Below are 23,875 nucleotides of genomic sequence, written 5' to 3'. Positions count from 1 at the left end.
AAGCAAATACATATACAAAAGTCTCGCTTTGAAGTAAATCACACAATGCACAGCTTTCCTCCAATTCTGTTATATTTATATAAGGAAAGGATATTTTACACTGAAAGCACTTTTCTGTGAGGTGACTGCACAATACACAGGTACCCACCCAGAACTGCTAAAATTCACTGACTTCTGCTCAGAATTTTAGCCAATGCTTCAATACAAATTCTAGGCTTTTGGGAAAAATACTGAGATCTCTGACTGCATGCACAAAGACTTTTCTTTTTTTAAAAAAATATTTTATCTAAAAAACAGAGGTACAGGGAAGGGTTTTTTTCCCAGAGGATTATTCAGAAAGTAATTGACCCTGCCAAAAAGCTGGCACTCAGAAAATGCAGACATTTAAAACACTTAAGTACATAGAGAAAACTATCATGCTTTCTACTGCAGAGCTTTCCAAATGGGTTTCTTTGATAGTGGTTAGAGAGCAGCTTCTGCTACCAATTTTTACCATTTACATTAATGAGATGTTGAAATCTCTCATGCTACTCTTTATGTATATTACACAGAGAACATTTTAATGTATATCCTCTTTGGCCTACAAGGGCGTTAATGTTACAAGATGTGAAATCTGGAGCTGTACAGTATTTCTTCCAATAAAGTGGTCTCAGCACTGACGAATTACAGCATTCCTATTTTGTGCAACAAATATGCACCATGTACAGCTCACAGTAACCACTAACCTCTTTCTACATGTGGTCTCAGTCCACTACAGTGAAATGATCTTTTAAGTTAACAGTGTAACATTGCCTTTTATAGTTTAACACATTAATACCGAATTTGATCAGACATCTCTATTCTCCTTCCTTCTCTGCTTCCTTTGAAAGTGTGTTTTTTACTTAAAGGTGAAGTAGCTGATACCTCCCTCTGCCTGTCTCTGCAGTGCTCTTAAGTCAATCTCAGAAAAAAAACTTTTCTTTTTTCAGTATACTTTGTCTCTTGCTGCTCTCTTTGAAACTGGGGATTGCTGTGGGCCATGGAATACTCGTGGTAGTAACAACCGAGTGAAAAAGCTGGTGCTGTGCATGGTTCTCCTTGAGAACATCTACAGAGATGCTGTCCTCTGCTTTTGCACGTGCTCTCTTTCACTTTGTAATTGATTCAGTATGCAGTGAAATGAAATTGATGTGTATGTGTTTTCCTTGCTTCTCTCTTTTGAGGTCCCTGTATCGATTATAAAGCAGTGGAAGATGAACCGAGTGAAAAAGCTGGTGCTGTGCATGGTTCTCCTTGAGAACATCTACAGAGATGCTGTCCTCTGCTTTTGCACGTGCTCTCTTTCACTTTGTAATTGATTCAGTATGCAGTGAAATGAAATTGATGTGTATGTGTTTTCTCTTGCTCCTCTCTTTTGAGGTCCCTGCATCGATTATAAAGCAGTGGAAGATCCCCCTGAAACGGGAACCACCACCTTTGGGGTGAGATCTCCTGAATAGTGAAACATCGCTTTAGTTTCTCTGGGTATGGATGATGCATGTGTCATTTATTGGTTTTAGTTTAATGTTAATAGAAGGTAAGTTAACTGATTAATTTAGGGCATTTGCTTTGAATGTTTCCTTAGTTATTAAAGCATTATTTATATTATAATATAGACTGGTATTGCAGTTACTTCCACTTCTTTAGATCTGCCCTAAATGAGAAGTGTTGCTGTCCCCAACAAGGCGGTGGGGAATAACAACCCCCTTGAACTCTAGCATAAGTGTGAGGTTAGAGTAGATAATACTATAGTGGCATTTTTGCTATTAAACCAAATAATAATTATATATATATAATATATATATTTTATATATATATATATAAAATCACATTAAACCAAAGTCTGTGTAGTAGAGTAGGGTATGTTTAGGTTGGCCTTTGATTCAGAGCTGGGTTGTGTCCATTGAGGAGTAGCATATTGTTTAAGTAGGCCGTAAAATTTCCTCGTAGTCTTGACAAATTCTTGATTCAGACATAGATTTACCCATGTGGAATTTGGGGAAGTTAGAGACACTCAGCTCTTCCTCATTAGGATAACAGAGGAATATCTAGAAGCGTGTTAAACAATCCCTCTAAATCAGCATCCACTGTCTAAGTCACAGCAATGCTTTGCTTGAAGTGACAAAACTGGTTTGATAAGATGCAGTCATGTCAGAGCTGGAAGTACAAAAGTGCATTTATTAAAAATGAATGCTGTATCCTCTTTCCCCTCGTGTATCTTGTCACTGACATGACTTCACAAGTTGCAAATCTATTAAACATTTCAAACATGAAACGAGCTCATTAAGCAAAATGTTGACTGGAATATAGCAAACTGTTTCAGACTCAAGACAGTTAATATTTGTCTCCAGAGTTTTTTGTCTTCTAGGTTGTCACCAAGCAATCCAGCTGTCTGGGAATACAGTTTATGTTTCATCTGATCAGAGTCTGACTGTCCTTTGGGGTGAGGTAGTAGGTTGTATAGTTTTAGGGTTATGCCCTGCCTGTCAGATAACTATACAATCTACTGTCTTTCCTGAAGTGGCTGTGATATCATCGTGGGATATGTCTTCAAAGACAAAGCAAGTATATTTCAACCATAACAGTCTCTGACTCTGTCTACATGTTGGATTTGGTTCTTGTAGCAGGATTATGAAAGAACACAGATGTCCTTACAGTGTTTAGATTCCTTTATTTCTCATTCAGATTCAGAAGAAATTTCCTCAGAGAAGGAGGGGTGTAAGTGACAGGGCACAGAGGTATGACCCAATCTGCAATAGGCTTGTTCATGCTCAGCTTTCTCAGACTGCCATGAGAGTGGCCATTTGGAAACAGCTGACCCATTTCTCCATGACTTTGTGGCATTTGTGTTTATATTCAGTGGAAAATGCCACTTTTGATTCAGCAGCTATTTAAATGTACTTTACATAGGCTGTTTGAGAAATTATGAAGTGAATACTTGGACAAAAACCAAAGAGGATGTCTTCCAGTTGTTCATATTTTGCCCTGGAAGTGGTAAATGCTTGATCCCTAAGTAAAGAGGTTTCTTTAATCAGTTTTTATATGCTGATTTAACTTGCTTTTTTATTACATAATGCTAATTTGGGAGGGACAGTGCATGCCACTGTGGTTCTTACGTCTCTGGAGTCAGCCCACCAATTTCTGACTGACTTCCAGGTAGAATTGTGAGGAAGGGCCGAGAGGAGGTAATTGTGGTCTTTTGAAGGCTAGAAATAGGTGAGCTAGAGGGTCCTTGGGGAATCTTAATTGCAAAAGGTGAAATGTTAGTTTCCTTCAGAAGATGTGCTTGATGCTCTAACAGGATGAGGTAGTAGGTTGTGTGGTTTCAGGGTAGTGATTTTGCCCCAATCAGGAGATAACTATACAACCTACTGCCTTCCCTGATAAGCAGCATAACAACATCAGTGTCTTAATTCACAGAAAAACAAGAGCTAAAATACACTTCTGAGACCAGCAAAGTAAGTCCAGATACAGTTGTTGTTATCCTGTCCGTAATAGCTCTAAATTTAGTGTCTTGCATTGTTTTTTAATAACTGCTTGCAAAATAATTATCTACTTAAAAGTCTTTATCATGAGAAATTGAATTAAAGAACTTTTGCTTATTTCAAAGTTTGTCTGCTCTTGATTTGTTTCATTTCTGATTCATTTGAGTGGAATGAAGTTACTGTGGGAAATTATTCAAAAAATGCTGTGAACTTTCCTTCAAGGTGTTCGTATTTCCTTGACTTCTTAGTTTGTGTGCAACAAATTTTACTTGTTTTGTTCAACCTTACCTCCCCTTCAGGAACCTTCCAGTGTTCTACAAATAATACCAGATTAAGTCACACAACATTCTCCAGCAGGTCAGCTTTATATTACAAATAAAAAGCTCTAACAGTGAAAGTCAACAGATTTTTAGGTCAGCTTTATATTACAAATAAAAAGCTCTTACAGTGAAAGTCAACAGATTTAAAAAAAAAAAAAAAGCCAGACATTGATTTGTACCTCAGTTTCCCCTAAGCAAACTCAAATTGCACCTGGAAAACCATGGACAGAAAATGTTAGGTCTGTTAGACATTTTGAGGATACGGAGTCTTACACCAAAAAAAACCTGTGGAAAAAGGGAATATAACAGCAAGGTGCTGGTTTTGCTTGTGTACACAGAAATTATTCTCCCACATGCGAAATATACCAGGAAATAGGAATCATGTAAAACTTAAGGTTACCTTAAGAGCAGAGGTATCAAACTATTTGTATGTATTTTGATTTTACATCATCTCATTACTGTGGATTGCAGTGAAAAGTTAGTCATAATCCTCTGTTCCTATCTCACGTGCTACACAAAAGAAAGCCTTGCTCACATAAAAAGCATTACCCTCATATCTGTAGCTCGGCAAGCTGAGATGTCCAGGGTGAAAGCAAGTGAGAAAACTGATGTTACCTTTGACAGCAGAACTGGGTATTTTACTGCTGCTCTGGTCCAAAAATATCACACGTATCTGTACTCTGGTGGCATTTGAGGTCATTCAACACCTCAAAACAGGACCTTTTGTTAACACCTTTAATGAAAAGTTAGGAATGTTCCTCCACTCGTGTTCGTAGAGAGGGATAAAGGCAGTTGGTAGAAGAGGAAAAATTGCTGGGTGTCTGAAAAGCATAGGAGAATAGGCAATACTGTGGCTGGTTTTAATCTTCTCTTTTCTTCTTGCTGTTTAAAGAGGATCCCTTAATTTGAAACTGCTGTAAGGATACTTACCATGCTGGCCATGTTCAAGGGCTGCGGGACATGCATTGCAGATTCTGAACTCTCTTTCTTCTGCTGAAAATGCAGACTCACAGCTGCAGTGTAAACATCTTCGATGAGCGTGAGTAGCAATTGCACTGTGTGTAGCTTAAAACATCCTGCTTCTCTCCAGGATACAAATTTGGCTGGAGATTTCTGGTTTAATCTTGCATTCAGTAACTACACAGCAAATGTTGTGCATGGGAGAAAGAGGTGAAAAGAGGGAAAATGTGTTCTACAATGGGCTGTCTCTGAAGTTGTTTTAAATCTTTTGGCTCTGCTTGGGTCAGCATTTTCTTCTTGGTAACGAGCTGTGAGTTTTCAGATTCTAGTCATTCTGGCAATCCCATTTAAACAAAGGGTAAAAAAATTCCATAGTGTTCTCTTTGCTAGGATCTACAGTAAATGCAAAAACATGTGCCTATATTTAGCAGTGTGCAAGCCTGCAGTTAATCAGGTCTGTCCTTAGCAGTAGGTGTCATTACAGCTGATGGGACCTCCAGTAGAAACTTTAAAGCAAAACTCTGTGATACCAAATATTTTCCAGAACTCTATACTGAAAATGTTTGTATCAAAATGTAAGTAGTAGCCTGGGCTGCTGGAATCATGATGAAAAACAAGCTGTTTTTTTTAAATGACTCAAGTCAGCATGACTTGTTCTTGAGGCCATGTGGTGGTGTGTTGCCCATGTTAGGTGTGAGGAAAAAGCATAATCATGAGTGCACAGAACATGATAAGTGCGTATCATAACATACACTTTTATAAGCTGTGTCTGCTTCAACGTGTTGTGGGGTGTTTTTTAGTGTAACAGCAGTATTAGTCGATGAGCAGAAGCTTAGTATGTCTGGCTGGAACAAAGCCTGGACATTTGCTTATAACAGACCAGGTGCAAATCGGTGGGTACGGGGTTTTTTGTGAGGTCAGGATTTCAGTCATTAGTTCCCCTCCTGTGCCCTGAAGAAAGTACATGGAATTTTGACTCAAGCATGATCATAGGTACAACAAAGACATCAAGCAGATCCCTGACATTAAAGCTGCCTTTTCTGAATTTTAGATCTCTGCTGCACGAATGTGTGGAGCATTATACCTCTTCTTCCATGATCCCATTCAAGGCTGTTACATTTTTAGTTTAGTTTTGGGTTTTTTTTAAAATGTGAGCAAACCTCCATATTCTCCAAAACCAGATGGCCAATCTTCACTCCATTTGGCCACAGTACTAAAGCAAAGGTATATGGTTTTAGATAATCTGGATAACCCTAATAACAGGCTGTGCTACCAGCCCCACGAGGGAAAACCCAGCGTTGTGGCTGCGTAGGTACCACCAAGTGCCAGCTGCTGGGGCTGTTCCTCCATGGCTGCTCCTGAGAGGGCAAGGACCTTGACCACAGAAGTAGTTCCTAGGCACTCTGCTGAACGGGCAGATAACAAAGGGGATTTATACTTGGAGAGAATCCAAAAAATGCAGTAAGAGCGTAGCTGGCACACCGGGCCGGCCTGGTACAAATTCAACGTGAGACAGGAGCGGCGCTTGTGGTTGCACAGGGACCTTGAACACAGAAGTAGTTCCTAGGCACTCTGCTGAACGGGCAGATAACAAAGGGGATTTATACTTGGAGAGAATCCAAAAAATGCAGTAAGAGCGTAGCTGGCACACCGGGCCGGCCTGGTACAAATTCAACGTGAGACAGGAGCGGCGCTTGTGGTTGCACAGAGGGAGCTGGTGCTCAACAGGAAAGAAAAAATGCCTGCCTTCCCTTGTGCTCGGAGAGGTTCTCCAAAGGGGGGCCTGGGCCCAGAATTGTGCTCACACACTGGGAGACAAATAATTAAATGAGAAGAAAACAAAATGTTAGCTTAAGTCATCTGTGGTAAAAAAAACATGCACCATTCAGAGAATGGAAGGTCTGAGCATATTGCTAATTACCATGAATGTGATTGTGCACAGCAGTTACCTAGAGGTGGTCTAGCTAAAATCTGTTTAAGTCCAAAGGAGGGGTTTTCTTAACTAATGCTGTGCAGTTCTCACAGTATGAGTGCGTACCAGCAATGGGAATAATGGTTATTGGGATTACGGATGAAATAAAGTCATTTTTGTCATGAAACAGAACATCAACTTGAAGCTTGGAAGAGAGGGAGGGTACAGAATTGAATCAAAACTGCAGAAGGGACTGGTAAAAGCGTGGTGATGGTTATATATACTGGAATGTGACCAGAACTCCATGGTTGAACGACATATGTTTAAGGAAAAAAAAAAAACCAACAACCGGGAATACCAACAAATGATTATCCAAGCAGGATAATTGCACTGAATGGACTTTCCCACCAGGCAGGATGCAGCAGTCCAGCTGTGAGTCCCCTCGGAGCAGAGCAACGTCAAAGTGCTGCACCAGTTACAGACCCCAAGAAGTGTTTGTATCTTCAAGTCTCTCTCTCTGCGTGAGAGGTGTTTGCTCTGCTGGGTTTTGCCCCTGTAGCTCTCTGCCTCCGTCTGAATTACGAGGTGAATTAATGCACTTAATGGAAGTGCAAGAGCTGAAGCCCATCTAGGCCAGGCAATGACAGGCCAAATGGTGCCTCACCTGCTGATAATGTTTGGAAGGCTTCCAAGCAAAAAGAATGGCACCGACTTTAAAAAATGTTTGCCTGGAAAAAAATCCAACAACGTGCTCTTGGGATTCAGAGACTTCAAAAGGGTGTTAGCTCTAAGAAGGCAACACACATTTCCTGGTTGCACCCAGGAAATCGTGCTAATGGTGTTGATTTTACCCAAATCAAACCGAGGGGGGAGATGTAGCCCACACTGGAAAAGGCTGTTTAACTGTGTGTAAATCAGCTCAAGGAGCGTGTCTGCTCATAACCCCTCTTTTAGACCCCCCCCAGCCCAGCCAGGCCTTTGCTACGATGGCACTGCTGTCAAGGTGGACATGCATCTTCTTGGCAGAGAGGAGTTTCCCCTAGGACCACCCAGGATGTGCCGCAGGGCCTTCAAGCACAGTCTCCAGCCGCAATTTAATACAACTTCAACTGTCTTCTGTAGTTCTTGAACCCAAAGTTGTGCTCAGGTTGGGCTGTAGCACACACAGCCCCCGCTCCTGCTGAAGGACAGTCATGTCTGCCTGGCTCACTCTCCGTGTGCCTGGCTGGAGTTTCACTGAGGGAGGACCCATCAAGGAAGCAAATCTGGGCTCCTGGTAAAAAACATCCATCCTGTGGGCTTTGCAGAATGAGGGGAGCCGTGGGCAGCTGAGCTACAGACATCTCTGCTGCTGCAATGCAGATGCAAGAAGTGGAATCAGTAGGAAAAAGTAAAACCTGGGCCAGTCCTAAGAGCAGCACACAATACTTGAACGACAGGAGCATCAGCAAAGCCTCTGAAAGCTATATTGGCATGGCTTCAGCCTGGGTGGCTCAAAACCATCCATGAAGGTATCCAGGTGTTAACTTCTATTATAAAAATTATGGGAGATGGGAGGCTTTGAAAATGTCTATGAGGATCTGGGGTTCAGTGACTTGGATGCCCAGATCTCGCCAACAAAAAATCAATGCCAGCACTGCTTAACAGAGCAAGACAAAGACATCAAAAAACCTAGGCCAAAATACCCACAGATTTTCAAATAGATCTGTGTTCCTAAGTCACTTTGGCACTTCTAATTGTTTTACAATTAACAGTAATGATTCCCAGTCATGCTAAGCATTTGATGCTATAAAGGCTTTTGTCTGGTTGTGGCATACAGTTCATGCCTAGTCTCCAACACAAATCAAAACCATATGAGTAACCAGGTTAAGAGACAACCAAGTTGTAACCAAGTTCCCTGATGTGGCTTATGTTTGTATTCCTGCCAGGGCCTGAGGCTCTTACTCGAGATTTTCCCTGTCCAGCTTGCATATTCAAATGTAAACAATAATATTTCCATCTTCAAGAAGCCCAAATGAGATTTTTATAATGCAAACAAAGGCATTAGTGTATTAAAAACTTTCAATCAGCTGAAAATGTGCAGCAGTTTACATATTAGTATATGTTTTTAATTAACACTTGGAAGAGAGTGAGAAACACTTGATGCACTTAGAACTAACACAAATAAAAGTACCTTTCTTACGTGTTTCTCTGTGTAAACATATAAACTGAAAATCTAATCATTCCTGATAAGGTAAATTGACATATACCTTTTGTGAAAATGGCAGCTTAATCCATCTTCCTTTAGACAGCAAGGCAGGTCTTTCAAACATCTCAATTTTGGTGGTGGAAACATCTCAGATTTTCTGGAACTGTTTAGAGTAAAACACAGTGTGTAGCCCTGGAGGGTCTGGGAGGTTTCAACCTGATCTCAGTCTTTACAGCCCTTCCTGAGCAGATGATTCCCGTGTGGATGGTTACACGCTCTTCTCTCTGGGTTTAACCTGATTTGGTACTGTCTCTCTTATATCTGTTAAAAAGCTACCCTGCGAGCTTGACAAATAGTGTTGCAGCAGTGACTATTTGAAAATCAGATGGGGAATCCCATAGGTCCTATGTTTATTTAGGTTTGGCTTGCTGGCTCATCCCAGTGACCTCCGCTGAGGTTAGGCATATGATACTCATGGTTAGAATATTAAAACACGGCCAAAAGTTTGGTTATATTTTCTTTTTCTCTCCCTTTTTTGCTATTTTTGCTATTTATCATGGCTAAGTGAATGATTGATGGACCAGGATTTAATGATTTACCATTTATTTTCCCATTGTATCAAAACTCAGAGTCGCTTTGGAAGTTCAATTGGAGAAATTAGTTTCCATTTCATTCCCTTTTGCAATTCAGCAGCTTTTGCACAGCTTAAGAAGTTTTAACAGTAGCAAAAAGAACCCTTATAAATACATTACATTTCAGACATTCATCATATTGTACTAGCTGACAGAAAAAAGAAAAAGTGATCATCACCCAGTTTTATTAAAATTTGAGCACAATGCGAATTAGGAAAATCTCCCTCAGAAAGTTTCCACGCTTGAAAAAAAGATTTTTCACACTGGAGTAAAGAAAATGAGATTGTAATATCTGGCACGTGGTGGTATATCCATAGCTCAAGCTATTCCCAGATTTTCTAATGGAGGGGCTACATCTACATCGGTGCTGTTACGTCCGTGAGCACACAAAAAGAAAAGGTCATGGCTCACGTGAAGCTAAAACAGCTACAGAGGGAAAGTACAGTATTTTCGTACAGTACAGGTTAGGGGTGGACCTGCTGGAGGCAATTTCTGAAGAGAAAGATCTAGGGGTCCTGGTGGACAGTAAAATGACAATGAGTAAACAGTGTGCTCTTGTGGCCAGGAAGGCCAATGGGATCCTGGGCTGCGTAGGGAAGAGTGTGGCCAGGAGGTGGAGGGAGGTCATTCTCCCCCTCTGCTCTGCACTGGGGAGGCCACAACTGGAATCCTGTGTCCAGTGCTGGGCTCCCCAGTTCAAGAGGGACAGGGAACTGCTGGAGAGAGTCCAGCGTAGGGCAACAAAGATGATTCAAGGATTGGAGCATCTCCCTTATGAGGAGAGACTGAGAGAGCTGGGACTCTTTAGTCTGGAGAAGAGAAGGCTGAGGGGAGACCTTATCAATGCTGACAAGGATCTCAAGGGAGGGTTGAAGGAGGAGGGAGCCAGACTCTTTTCAGTGGTTCCCAGTGACAGGACGAGGGGCAATGGGCACAAGTTGGAACATAAGAGGTTCCACTCAAATATGAGGAAAAACTTCTTCACGGTGAGGGTGGCAGAGCCCTGGAAGAGGCTGCCCAGGGAGGGTGTGGAGTCCCCTTCGGTGGAGATTTTCAAGCCCCACCTGGATGCTCCTGAGTGACATGCTCTGACAAGCTCTAGGCAATCCTGCTTCAGCAGGGGAGTTGGACTAGATGATCTCTGTGGTCCCTTCCAACTCTAAAAATTCAGTGAAATTCAGTGCAACTGCCCTCAGCTGATGGCGTGTTCCTGCCTACAGCTACGTGAACCACGCTGGGTGTGGGCAGCTGGGACCCGAGGTGTGCTTTGGCCATCCATGAGCCCAAACACGTGGTGATTTCCTTTTCATGGATAATGCCACGCGGAGGGAAGCGCCTCAGGGCACACGATGTGGCTGGTGTCGCCGGGCTCTGCCCCAACCTCCCGACACACAAACCTTCGGTGGCATGTCGCCTTCAGCGGGTTATTTCCCCCAAAGGTAGTAAGCTGCACTTTTTTCCCCAAAAAGACTTGTGTTTGTATCATTCTCCAAACCTGGAGAAGCCTAGGAACTCTTTTTTTTTTTTGGTGGTCGGTGTTAACTGGAGATGATGCCTTTAATCATCAGAAACGCAGAGGATGTGTTACTCATTAGATGCTTACAGTTGGTACCCTAATTTGGATAGCGTGATGGCTGAGGGAGGGAGAGGAGAGGGAGCCCCTGAGGGGCTCTGCGGTGATACCTGCGGGCAGAGGGCAAGGGGGTTTGGGCACAGCTCTCCATTAACAGAGAAGGAGGAGGAACGAGCCCCTCGCCTGCAGCAGGGAAGGGAAAGGCTGTTCCCCCCCATCCCGGTAAGGAAGCACCGAGGTCTGTGGGCTTCTCACCTCAGCCTGAGGGAAGCCAGGGTCCAATGGCCACCGTGAGATGGGCAGGGGCCAGTCTGCTGCCTCCTTCCCAGCCTCGGCCTCCACTTCTCCCGGGTGAAGCTTTGCCAGGCTGATTTACGACTCCCTCCGAGTGCCTGGGATGGAGTTATAGCCCCTTGTATTACACGGTGCCTTCTCTGTTATTCTTACTGCACGCCACAGATTTATGATGGCTTTTAAGCCAGGCAGCACATAAAGAAATATGATCTTAACAAAATATGGAAGGGACCAAAGGAGGTCAAAGTGTGGGAGCTGAACACTATTCGGTGATCCAGGATTTCCTTTTATTTACTGCTCACACCTTTTCAATCTCAAGTGGATTTCGGCTGTCTCGGGCGGCCCTACCCACCGGCTGGGGAGGAGTCTGGAATCCACTGAGCTGGGATGCTTTCCCATCAGCGGATGTCTTTTATTATGATTTAGCACACGTAGGAAATCCCAAAATACCAGTGGTGAATTAAATGAATTTTAGACACAGAGTGCCAGAAAGACACATAACATCGGGGTAGGCAGGAGTCCCACGTTGACCTGAACAGGCTTTCTGTCTCCTGCCGTCTCTTTCTGTGGCACCAACCCCTGCTTTTCTGGGTTCCTGGTGTCCTGCAGAGATACCTCTGCTTTTGGTGCTGAAGGAGAACAATTTGTGATAGTCTTTCACAGAGAAGCGGAGCAAAAGCTATGCCGGATTGAACAACGTGATGGTGTGATGATGAAAGTAACGTTGTGAGTAACTCTATAGCATTATTTACATGCATTCATCAATTATTCCCAAACCGTAGCGCACAGGAAAAATACAAGCACTGCTTTTACTCTGCAGATGGATAATGTGAGACCTCGCAGCAAACGCAGGGTGACATGAGCACAGGGCAGAGCTGCACAGAGCCACCTGCATTAAACACTCTCCATCAAGATGCAAAGCAAAACAGCTGGCAAGAGGGAGGAAAGCTGTAATTACAGCCAATAAATGACTCCTGAGCCAACACCTGCTGCTGAGCCCCTGGTTTTGAAACAGAAACAGGAGCTTTTTCCCTTCCTAGGTGAGTGCCATAAACCCCTCCGTTGTTCCTTTCATTAATGAGACGAGCTCTGATGTGCTCCCTTTCACTTAGATTTGTTATTATTATTTCTCTATCTGAGGAAAGAGATTTGTCTCCCTTCTGGTTGCAGCCTAGGGCTGTGGCCAACACAAAACTGCCTCCTTGGGGTTTTCTGGAAATAAATTTATCTGAGTCCAGAGGTGACTCAAGTTTATACAGTTAGTTTTCAACACAGAATATCTTTAAAGATAAGACAGTTACTGAAAATAATTTGCATGAGGTTTGTTACACTGCTCAGTTACCCACCACCACTGCCGTTTCTTCCCTGGGTGTAGTCCCTCAATTCCTGGGGCTTTTCACTAGAAGGTCACAGCTGTGGATTTCCTCCTGAGATACATGATCCCCTCCAAAATGAAATGCAAAGAAGGGTGAGTGATGTAACTTTGCTGGAAGGGCTATGGATGCCCCCCCCACTAATCTTGGCATCCTCGTGTTCCCTAGCTATTTTCCTACTGATTATTGAATTTCTCATGCATATTTCCTCACGGTATGTGCTGTTTATGATGACATCAATCAGCAATCTCTTTTAGAAACATTAACACTACAGTACGTGTTTAAGTGTAATATCCTAATTCAGTCCTTGTGTATTTTGAATATGCAACTGATGACGTATGACAAGACCTCTTACAATATGAACACGCTACCTCCTTTTCCTTTTTCAATGTTGTTTTGATGACTGACCTCATCAGAAGATGCTAGGTATTTGCAAAGTGGTTGCCCTCAGTTTGGTCTTTGATTATTGATGATGAGGGGAAGAAGAGCAGAGAACAACTGTGTCCTGCCTAATGCAGTAAGATGTGTAAGAAACGGCAGATTCAAAATGACCAAAAAGAGGTGCTTTTTTTCCCAAGCTGTTATGGTTAAACAGTGGAGATCTCAGAGAGCAGAAGGAGGCATACATGGATGACCATAACAGATGTAGCATTCCTGTCTCAGCTAAGGATGGATCCCTGGAAGGATGGAGTCTAGTTTTATTAATGGACTTTTTCCACTTAAGTTTAACAGTTGCATAAGGGTTTTCTTACGGTAGGAGCACTGGCTCTAAAAGTTTTGGCAAGCAGCTGCCACAGTACTAAACTTGCTGTCATTTAGTTGGGTCTTCTCTTTGATATGTTTGCTTTGCAGTGGTGACTTGGCTTGAAAAGAACGTTGTGGGGATAAACATGGTGAAGATAAATCTCAAAGCTGCTGTATTCGTGTGGGTCCCCAACTTTGGCCAAGGGTAGACTTCCAGCTGAAAGCAGTCTCAAGTTGATAGCAGACTTTGCTAAGGGTGAAAGTTAGTAATTTTTGCATTATGTTTCACTGCCTTTATAATATAAGGTACTTGGCCTACGCGAGAGTCATGAAGATGTTCCTCAGATTCTGCTCTTTCTGTCAGGAGCCTCTTGCCCTCGCACTTGATTTGTGTGCTCAATTATAACCATTCCAGTGGGACACATAACTGGGATTTTATGATAGAATGAAAGCATAAAGTCATAGCTTAAACTGTATTACGCTGCTTGCTGGGCTGTTATGCATATTTAAATAAAGAAAGGTCAAAATACTGTACCACCATAGACAGGAGCAAATGATGTCTTTATCTGTAGAACAGGGATAACACTGTATGCTTATATACCAAGACTTACTATAAGTTTAAGGGCACAAAACCTGAAGGTTTTATTTACCATGGCTAGGGCATGTTGTAACAACTGTCTGATACTGGTTAACTCTCAAACAGTAGCTGAGGGGCCTGAACCTTTTACACTTGCTGTTGCTTTACACTTAATAGTTTCAGGTGAACACAGCCTCTTGTTTCCTGCACGACCAAAGACTCAAAAATAGACTGTACTGCTCATACGTGAAATCAGTGATCAGTTCTAAACTTTGAAAATGTTCCTTCTTCTCTTGGCGGCAAATCTAGATCCAGCTTCTTTATGTGGAAAGAACAAAAACTCCTCAATATATCTTGAATTTTCTACTCCATAGCTACAAGCAGAAAATACTCATGAATCAAAAATGAAGGCCTGTAAATATTCTTATGGCTCTGTAGTGTACTTAGTCTCAACCAGGGACTGCAGTACACCACAATTCCATCGCTACAATAAATAGCAGAAGACTCCAGAGCCAAGCAAAAAATTTAATTAAAAGGAAACTGATATATATCAATCTGCTGACACAATGTCTCACTCTTGCATCTAAAATATATACAGGCCCCTTCCTGGGGACACTGGATGATTTAGACATCAATTTCACTTAAGAGGCCACTCAACTAATACTATCCAGCGACTGTCTGCCCACGTGCTACATAAAAACTTTGTTAACTAAATGTATTGATGTCCCATTGCTTCACATGCTTAGTGTATCAGCTTTTATTTGCTAATTTAAGAGACTAACAACATTTTCCTGTGCTTTAAATAGCCAGGCATCACTAAACTTTTAGGAGGAACTACGTTTGGCAGCTAGTAAGTATGACAGCCCCAGTGCAACAGATTATATTTTGGCTTTAAGTAGGCTTGGCAACTTTGAGGAAATGTCTCGCTGAGGCTTTAGCAACAGACAAGCTCTGCTCATGGTAGCAACATCCCATAAGCTGTTCTGTAAACATTTAATGAAATGCAGTCTCTTGTTGATTTGTGCCCTAAGTCTACCCTAGCACTACACACCTCAGCCCTTCTCCCTCTGTCCTCCCATGTACCTACAGTTGATACACAGGAAAGTCTGGGTTAAATGGTACCTCTGGAGATCATCTGGTCCAAACTGCTATTGAAAGCAGCACCTTAGATTAGGTTATCCAGGGCATTGTCAAGCAAAGTCTTGAATATTTCCACCAAGACAGTGCCCACCACTTCTCTGGGAAGCCTATTGCAATGCTCAGGTGTTCTCTGGCTGAAGAGTTAGTTTTTTCCTATATCTGCAAGGAGTTTCCCCTAGAGCAACTTGTGCCCACAGCCTCTTGTCCTGCCACCAGGAATCCTTTTGAAGATAGTATCTTCATCTTCTCTACAACTACCTTCTTAGGGCATTAGAGACATGGACTAGATCCATCCTAAGCCTTTTCTTCTCCAGGCTGAACAAATCCACTTCCTTTAGCCTTTCTTCATATGTTGGGTTCTCCAAGCCTCTAATAATTTTGGGACCCTCCAATGGACCCTCTCCAGTTTTTCAATGTCTAGAGCTGGGGGGCTAAAAGTGAACATTAAATTCCAGGTGTGGCCTTACAAGTCCTGAGTAGATACATTTACATTGGCTGGCCTAATTAGTAGGTTCGTGCAAACACTGGCAGTTTGTGTGACTTTGGACCAACGATATTTTGATACTGATTTTTCTGAACCTGGAAAAGGATATTGACAACTGTCATGGGATTTAGGAATAATACAAGGCTTTTAGTTATTTTTCTTTTCTGAGGAAGCAAAAACACTTTTTCCTCAGAAAAGAGAAACATGTAAAAAGTGTGTGACACTAATGAGTTCTGGCATAAAATACAGTAAAGCAATATTCCAGAGGCAAAATAGCTTCTGACACAGTATGAAATAAGCAGTTCCAACTAGCCCTCAAAAATTAGAGGTTATGGATATTGAGGACCAAATCACAATGCCTTGTATCTTTGAGCAAAAATTAATCTATTAATCTCATTTGATTTTTAGTGCTCTTTGTTGACTTGCATCAATATGGTGTTTTGCCTGGTACGCATTCTATTGATGCATCGCTAAACGCAAGTGAATTATGGAGTCTTTGTAGTCAAAACTTTTCTTACATTACTGTGTTTCCTCAAGAATGCATCTGTTGCCGGTGCGTACCTGGCTAGATAGATCTTTCATTGACAGATGTACTAAGGGACCTCCAGAAGATTATTGCATTAGGGATATCCTAATCAGCCATTGTTAAACCAAAAGAGACATCTGTATTTTGCGTTCATAGCGTCATAGAATGGTTTGGGTTGGAAAGGACCTTTAAAGGTCATCTAGTCCAACATGCCCTGCAATGAGCAGGGACATCTTCAACTAGATCACATTGTTCAGAGCCCCATTCAGCCTGACCTTGAATGTTCTGGGGATGGGGCACCTACCACCTCTCTGGGCAACCTGGGCCAGTGTCACTGTAAAAAATTTTTTCCTTATATGTAGTCTAAATTTTTACTCTTTTAGTTTAAAGCCATTATCCCTTGTCCTATCACAACAGGCCTTGCTAGAAAGTTTGTTCCCATCTTTCCTGTAGGCCCTCTTTAGGTCATAAAGCCATTATCCCTTGTCCTATCACAACAGGCCTTGCTAGAAAGTTTGTTCCCATCTTTCCTGTAGGCCTTCTTTAGGTCAGGAAGGCCACTATAAGGTCTCCTCAGAGCCTTCTCTTCTTGAGCCTCAAAAACCCCAACTCTTTCAGCCTTTCTTTCCAGGAGAGGTGTTCTGGCCCACTGATCATTTTTGTGGCCCTCCTCTGGGCTTGTTTCAACAGATCCATGCCTTTCCTGTGGTCTATTAAAAGGAGGCTTTTTTTAAAGAAAAACAAAACAAACAAAAATAAACCCCACCACAAACCAACCCCTAGAATATATCTCTTCATTAACTGAAGCTCTGTTTACTGCAGTAGTGATACATAAATCAAAGCAACCAAGGATACAGCCTACCATTAAAAGATTTGTCTGTGCACTTGACCAGTGCTTCAAGTTTGTTTCCATATGGAATAGTAAAATTCCACATCTGTGGAATAAAATGACACTTCATTTTAAAACATCTACAACTCAGCCTGGAAACAGAAAATTAATTTATTTCTGTATCAAAACAAGTTCAGAACCATAGATTAACTCACTCCCATTGCAAGATACTAATACAAAGACAAGAACTCAAAAAAACCAAACCAAAGCAAAACAAAAAACCCTAAATAGCAGTTATTTCATCAAAACATAGACCTTAAATCAAATTTTCCTTTTTCATCATAGTTATTTTGCCTATTTCATCCTATTCATGGCAGTTGTCCTTCCATGACATGATTCCTTTTCTGATTGAACAATACAGTCAATGTACTGAAGTTTTTGGGGTTTTTTTTGTATTATCTAGCATAGACTAACTACATAACAGGAATTCCCAAAAAGCAGAGTAAGATCTGAATATATGAACTAATGGTTTGGTGTTTGTAATTAATACCCTGAAATGTGTCCAACCTGATGCTAAATCAAATGTTTAGTGGGCTAAAAGTACTGCAAGCCAAAATAAGATTGAAAACCAATGTGATGATACTTGTCCATTTTCTGCGAAAGCTGGGAGGAATCCTGAAAATGGAAAATTAGAAGCAGGAGGAAAGGAGGACATCGGGAGTGACTCAATAGGTGACGAAAATGCAACTGAGATTGCATATGTGCAACATGATCAGGCTGGAAAAATAATTAGTTGAGCTGGGAGGATGGCAAAATGAACCTGTAGTGGAAGGAGTTGGCTTAGTCAGGAGATTGAAATCTGATGCTGGAGAGAGTCTGAAGCTGAGCCTGATCAATCCAATTTGAGTTTTTCAAAATGCAAATTCCTCCTGCTCAACAGGACATTGTCTAGTGAATGGAGTATACATTAGCTTAAAATAACTCCTTTTCAATTGGTCTTCAACCTGAGAGTTTGTCTCAAATAATATCTAAACTCTCGAGTGTGTGAGATTCTGCAAGCCAAGCGAGAGCCAGAAGGATCTCCTGCAATTCAATATTCAGCAGCTGTTGAAGCATTTAAGTTCCTAGTGTGCAAGAGGGAGTCATGGAAAAAAGAGTCAGGGGAAAAGAGATTTTAGAAGCACCGTTATTGACTTGCAGGTGTAAATGTCCATTGGAGATTGAAGTAAGTGCAGGGGAACTGGCAGAGAGGACTTGAAGAGAAACATGGAAGCTGCTGTGAAAGATAATGTTTCAACACTGTCAGAATTGTCAGTATGAGTATTGAAGATGGGAAGGTTGAAAAATGAAATACTGGGTTAATGTAACGCATCAAGTTGAAATAAACTGGATCTGAAGAGAAGCTGGAGAAAGATCAGGCTGGGACACCAGTGATCACAGCAGGGATGTGGAAGTAGTACAAATATAGATGAATCAGAAGTATAAAATGAGATATATGAATATATTTCAGAATAATGAGAAATATAAAACTTCAAATTCCAAACATTGGGAATCTGGGTTAGAGCTTGAGCTGACAAATTTTTCTGAGACTCTGGAAGATGCATGTGAAGCTCTGGCAAAAGACAGAAACTGAGACACCTAAAATACAAGGAAATTTTACTGAAGAAAATCTGTAAAGAAGCAGTAGACATTATAAAGAAAAGAACTGAAACTTCAGTATGTCTTACAAATCCCCAATATGAATCTGTCTTAACATCTCACTTCCTCGCTTCTTACTTATTTAATACATTTTCCGTGTACAATGGTGCTTTATGCGAAGTTTCAACTCTTATGCAGCAAGTGTTACTGACTTAATATAAAGCTGCTCTTTGAAAGAAGAGTTACTTTCCCTTTTGGCACTTCTAAATATTTCTGTTTCAACTTGGTGCTCCTTTCCCCACAAGATCTGAGTTGCAGAGCCGCTTCCCTCAGTCCCCGGTGGAGGCCTATTTGTATTGGCTTTGATGTGAGCAGTAAGCTGCTCGGTCTAATTTTAACATTTCAGGGGAAGAGTTTATTCACAAACGAATTACACAGCATGGAATCTTAAAAGCTGCAGTTAGATGCTCGTGGAAAAAACGCATAATGAGTTTGTTTGGGAAAAACATTACAGAACTGATATTCTCCTTGTCTAAAAGGGCAACGTGGTTACCTGAAGAGAGAGCAGGCAAGATGAGAAAGGCATCGGTACCGACAGGGAAAGGGGTGACAACGTGCCCATTAGGTGAACTGCATGTGGAGACTGCAATGAGAAATGCTGCACAGGGAGAACAAAAATTCCTGATTTCCAAATAGCCTGTCCAGAATGTAGCCTACTGAACTGGCCACCTGGCTTTCGGGATGTTTAGCGATGCTCTGCAGTGGTAAGAAACTGAATACTCTGTAAGCATTACAGTTCTGTCTCACCTTTTAACTCTCTATGGTCATTTGTTTAGTACTAACAGCGTGCATCGTATTTTAGAGCAGTAAAAAATTGTTATGCTTGAGGCAGAGCAGCTCCTTAGTACTAACAGCGTGCATCGTATTTTAGAGCGGTAAAAAATTGTTATGCTTGAGGCAGGGCAGCTCCTTATCAAAAAGCTGCGTTGCCAGCAGGTCCAGAGAGGGGATTCTGCCACTTTACTCTGCTCTGGTGAGACCTCACCTGGAGTATTGTGTGCAGGTCTGGAGCCCTCAATATAAGAAGGACATGGACCTGATGGAGAGGGTCCAGAGGGGGGCCACAAGGACGATCAGGGGGATGGAGCACCTCTGCTACGAGGACAGGCTGAGGGAGCTGGGGTTGTTCAGCCTGGAGAAGAGAAGGCTCCGGGGAGACCTAATAGCAGCCTTCCAGTACCTGAAGGGAGCCTACAGGAAGGCTGGGGAGAACCTGTTTAGAAAGGCCTGCAGTGACAGGACGAGGGACAATGGCTTCAAGCTGGAGGGGAACAGATTTAGACTGGAGATGAGGAGAGGGTTCTTCCCTGTGAGGGTGGTGGAGCACTGGAACAGGTTGCCCAGGGAGGTGGTTGAGGCCCCATCCCTGGAGATAAAGGAGAGGCTCGACGAGGCCCTGGGGAACCTGGTCTAGTTGGGGGTGTCCCTGCTGACTGTGGGGAGGTCGGACTAGATGGCCTTTGGAGGTCCCTTCCGGCCTGGGCAATTCTATGATTCTATGACACACGCTAGTGAAGCAGCAGCCCCGTGCAAGCCACAAGAACAGAAGTGGGAGAGTGAGGTGAGGATGGATTTGTAGATTCGGGGCTCAGGAAGGTCTCTGAGGACTATTAGCTCTCTGTCGTGCACAGTGCAGGCTGTGGAGTCCTGGCACTGAGCTTTGGGAGGTCCTGAGATCTTCCTCGTCCGATGGTGGAGCTTCCCTGCTGGGAGGGCTTTTGAAGCAGTTGGACACCACCTTGAACCTGCTGTGAGCTCTGCCTGGAGCATCAAACTCCTCCAAAGTGTTCTGCCTGAGCTCCCTGCCCAGCCTGGCTGGAGCCCAAGGGCAAGGGCCAGCGCTGTTGTCCCCTGCTGTGGAACGGGGCAGAGTGAAACTCGGGGAGCAAGGTCCCCCGGGGCTTTCCTGCATTTGGGGTGAGGTGTTTGGCCCGTGCCCCAAAAGCCTTTCTCTCTGATGCCCAGTTCTCTCCAGGCTGGCTCGGAGGGTGCTGGGAAGCACCAGCAGTGAGGCAGGGACGAGCGCGGAGGGGCTGGAGGGTCTCCTTCTGCTGACAGAGCTTTCCTCAGCTGCCCCCGGCTGCAGCCAGAGCTGCTCCTGCCTCCAGGGCCTTCCCCAGGGGCCTCTTCACAGCTCGAAATGCGGGACAGGTTCTGCTTGTGCCCAGAAATCACGCATTTGCTGCTTTTTGCTTTTTTAATAACAATAAAGTGTGCAATGCCCGTGTCTCTCCTGCTGGCTGTTGTCCCCAGGGACCGGGAGGGCAGGGGGGGCCTGACGCCCGGGGGCCGCCATCTTGTCCCCGCGCGAGGCCCGCCGCAGGTGTGAGGGCGGGGGCGGCGATAGGCCCGCCCTCGTCACGTGGGGCCGGGCCGGGCCGGCTGGGATTGGGCGCGGGGCGCGCGCCTTTGTGACAGCGCGCGGCTTCGGCGCGAGGGGGGCGCCCCCTCAGTCAGTTGGCACCGGCCGCGGCGGTGAGTGGAGGGGGGGCCGGGCCGCTCGGTCCCGCCCCGCTCCGCCCCGCGGCCTCCCGGGATCCCCCCGCCGCACTAGGGCCCCGCTGTCACTTCAGCCCCACGGCCAGCTCCCCGTGGGTGCGGCTGGCTCCGCCTCCCTCAGCCCCCCGACCCGCTCCCCCTCAGCCCCACGGCCTGCCCCGTCCCCCTCAGCCCCACGGCCCGCTCCCGGGGCCGGTGTGGGGTGAGGATGGAGACCCGGGGTGGGGAGAAGAGAAAGCGGGCATTTGCCAAGGTTGGAGGGAATTCTGGCTTGAGGATTGACTTCTTTCTTTCTCTTTAGTGATTGCAGCAAGTGCTGGCAGCACAGGCTTTTGCCATTTCTTAGGAGACTTTCAGAATTACGAGGACTGTTTCCAGTGACAACTTTCTCAGCTCCATATAACCATCTGGAGAAATCCACATTTGTGGCGAGGGGGCAGGCTGGGTAAACTTGGCCATCGCCATGACCCAGCCCCGCAGGGTGGCGTTCACCACCCTCTGTGAGCCCCAGAGCAGCACCTTCTTGAAGAGATCTTGGAAAGATGATGGAGAGCAGCCCCAGGGAACAGAGAGGCCTGCAAAAACTGCTCGAATAACACTCAATCTCTTCGAGCCAGATGATCAATATTATCCAGAATTTTCTTATCGAGATCTTCTGAAGAGCTGCCAAGAGAACGCAGAAGGAGCCAAGGTGAGTGTGTTCTCATGGCCTGTGGGGAACCTGTGTTGTATCTGCAGATTTCACAGGCTGTTTCAGTATTGCTGTTTTGAGAGGTGTCTGTGTGTGTGCGCTGAGGTGCCAGAGGTGGAAGGAGAGTGGTAGGGCATCCCGCAGGCAGGAGAACTGGTGTCCAGGCAGGGCTTCTCGTTGTTGGGCCACACTGTCACATTCCTTTGCCTTGTCTGGAATTTCACATCCGGAGGGCGATGTGTTGGTGGCAGAGTGTGGGACGTAATGCTTGTTTGGTTCTGAATTGCTCGATCTGAAGGGATTTCTGGTCCCTGGCTTGCTAGCAGCTGCCAGCAGCTCTTTTCCAAAGAGCTGCAAAAGGAGGGATGCTTCTACGATGGGTGTCTGCATCTTTTTGGAGACCCTGCTCTACTGCAAGGGACTGTTTCCACCTTTGTGCTTGGCATCGCTGCCTGTGAGCTGGACGTGGTGCTTCCAGGTGTTGCTGGACGATGGTGTTTGCCTGTTGAAAGCCATTTCTCAGGATACAGTGAGACTCCAACTTGTGTAGCATCTAGACTTTGTCTGATGGGTGTTTTTCTATGAAAATAGACTTGATTGGATTCTCCTCATTTTTAGTGTTGCTCTTCAGAACTGTTTATCATTGATGGTTCATGCCAGTTTTGGGGGGTTTTGTTTTGAGAGTTGGAAGCAGCAGAGGCAGGAACAGAAACAGCTGAGAGAGCACCCAAAACCTAGAGAAACTCTCATAATGTTGTACTGAAGGTTCATTTGTCTGAGCTTCTGCCTGGATGTTTTAGTCCAGCATGGGCTTTTGGTGGCAGTGTGACAGGATCGAGATCGAGGTCTTTGTCTCTCTTATTTCTACAGAAGACAGACCCTGCTCCTCCATTTGATGGTGATGAGAAAGAACAGCAAGAAGTGGCGGCTCTGGCGAGGAAGTTTGAAGAAAAATATGTATGTTTTCTGTCTCTATATTATGTTATCCTTTAGAAGGGGCACAGCTGCCAACCAGAGAAGACTGGTTTGGTTCTGCTGCTGGCAGGAGCCAATGTCAGTGTCCTGTATTGAGGCCCTTCCCGTGGTAATTGGAAAGATGAACACATTCTCAATCTTCTATTCTTTAGGGTGGCAAGAGACACAGACAGGACCGGATTGAGGACTTGATGGACATGGGGTATGGATACGATGAGTCTGACTCCTTCATCGACAATTCTGAAGCGGTGAGTGTGGGGCAGGAGTGAGGGGGCTGAAGGCAGCTGCCTGGGGGGCTGCGCTGGCACCTGAAGTGGGTGTGAGCCAGGAGTGTTCCAGGGCCAGGAACGAGAGCTCCTGGGGCACCCGCCTGGCAGGAGAAGGCTGGTTTGCAGGTGAATCCACTGCCCTGTCTGTTCCTGGGGGAGCACAACTCCTACAGCACTCCCCAGGCAGCTCAGCTGCAGAACAAAGCCTGAAAGCTGATGGTGCCAATGGAGTGTTCTCTGTCATTTCCAGTATGATGAGTATGTTCCAGCCTCCCTTACCACAGAGCATGGAGGGTTTTACATCAACTCAGGAAAACTGGAATTCCGGCATGTCTCTGAATCCGAGAATGACTATGAGAAGAAGAAGATGACTAAAGAGAAGAAGAAGAAGTGTCCCAAGGTGAGCAAGGCAGCTCTCTCTGTTATTTCCTCTGTTGGAGCTCAGGGGGTTTGCTGCTGGGAAGTGTGTTGGCATCAAAGCAGGGAGAGGTTTGTGAATGGGTGTGGACAGGGAAGGGATGAGCACTTGTGATCCCATTCTGTCCCCGTATTTGATAGTCAAATGAAGCAGGTCTGGCGTGGATGAGACTGCTGGGGGCTGCTTGATTATTGGTTTGTGGTGGGATGTTGTGTGGTTTTTTGGTTTGGTTGTTGCTGTAGTGTGTTTAGGGGGTGGGTGGTGGTGTGT

General features: G+C 44.3%; 1 long non-coding RNA gene across 2 annotated transcripts; it reads left to right on the top strand.

Moving 5' to 3' along the window:
* The first annotated feature begins 1,446 nt into the window (after positions 1-1,446).
* Positions 1,447-19,579, top strand: LOC106885893. 2 transcript variants are annotated; one of them, XR_001411527.1, is made up of 4 exons: positions 1,447-3,860; positions 4,716-4,862; positions 12,203-12,422; positions 19,233-19,579. It is a non-coding gene; the product is annotated as an uncharacterized LOC106885893 (long non-coding RNA). The 2 variants fall into 2 exon arrangements; XR_001411526.1 differs by lacking the exon at positions 1,447-3,860 and having other exon boundaries at positions 3,932-4,862.
* Positions 19,580-23,875: the final 4,296 nt, after the last annotated feature.

This window comes from Calidris pugnax, unplaced genomic scaffold (assembly GCF_001431845.1).
Source record: "Calidris pugnax isolate Ruff unplaced genomic scaffold, ASM143184v1 scaffold47, whole genome shotgun sequence".
Taxonomy (NCBI): Eukaryota; Metazoa; Chordata; class Aves; order Charadriiformes; family Scolopacidae; genus Calidris; species Calidris pugnax.
Note: the sequence above shows the minus strand (reverse complement) of the source record. Positions and strands in the feature narration are given on the sequence as shown.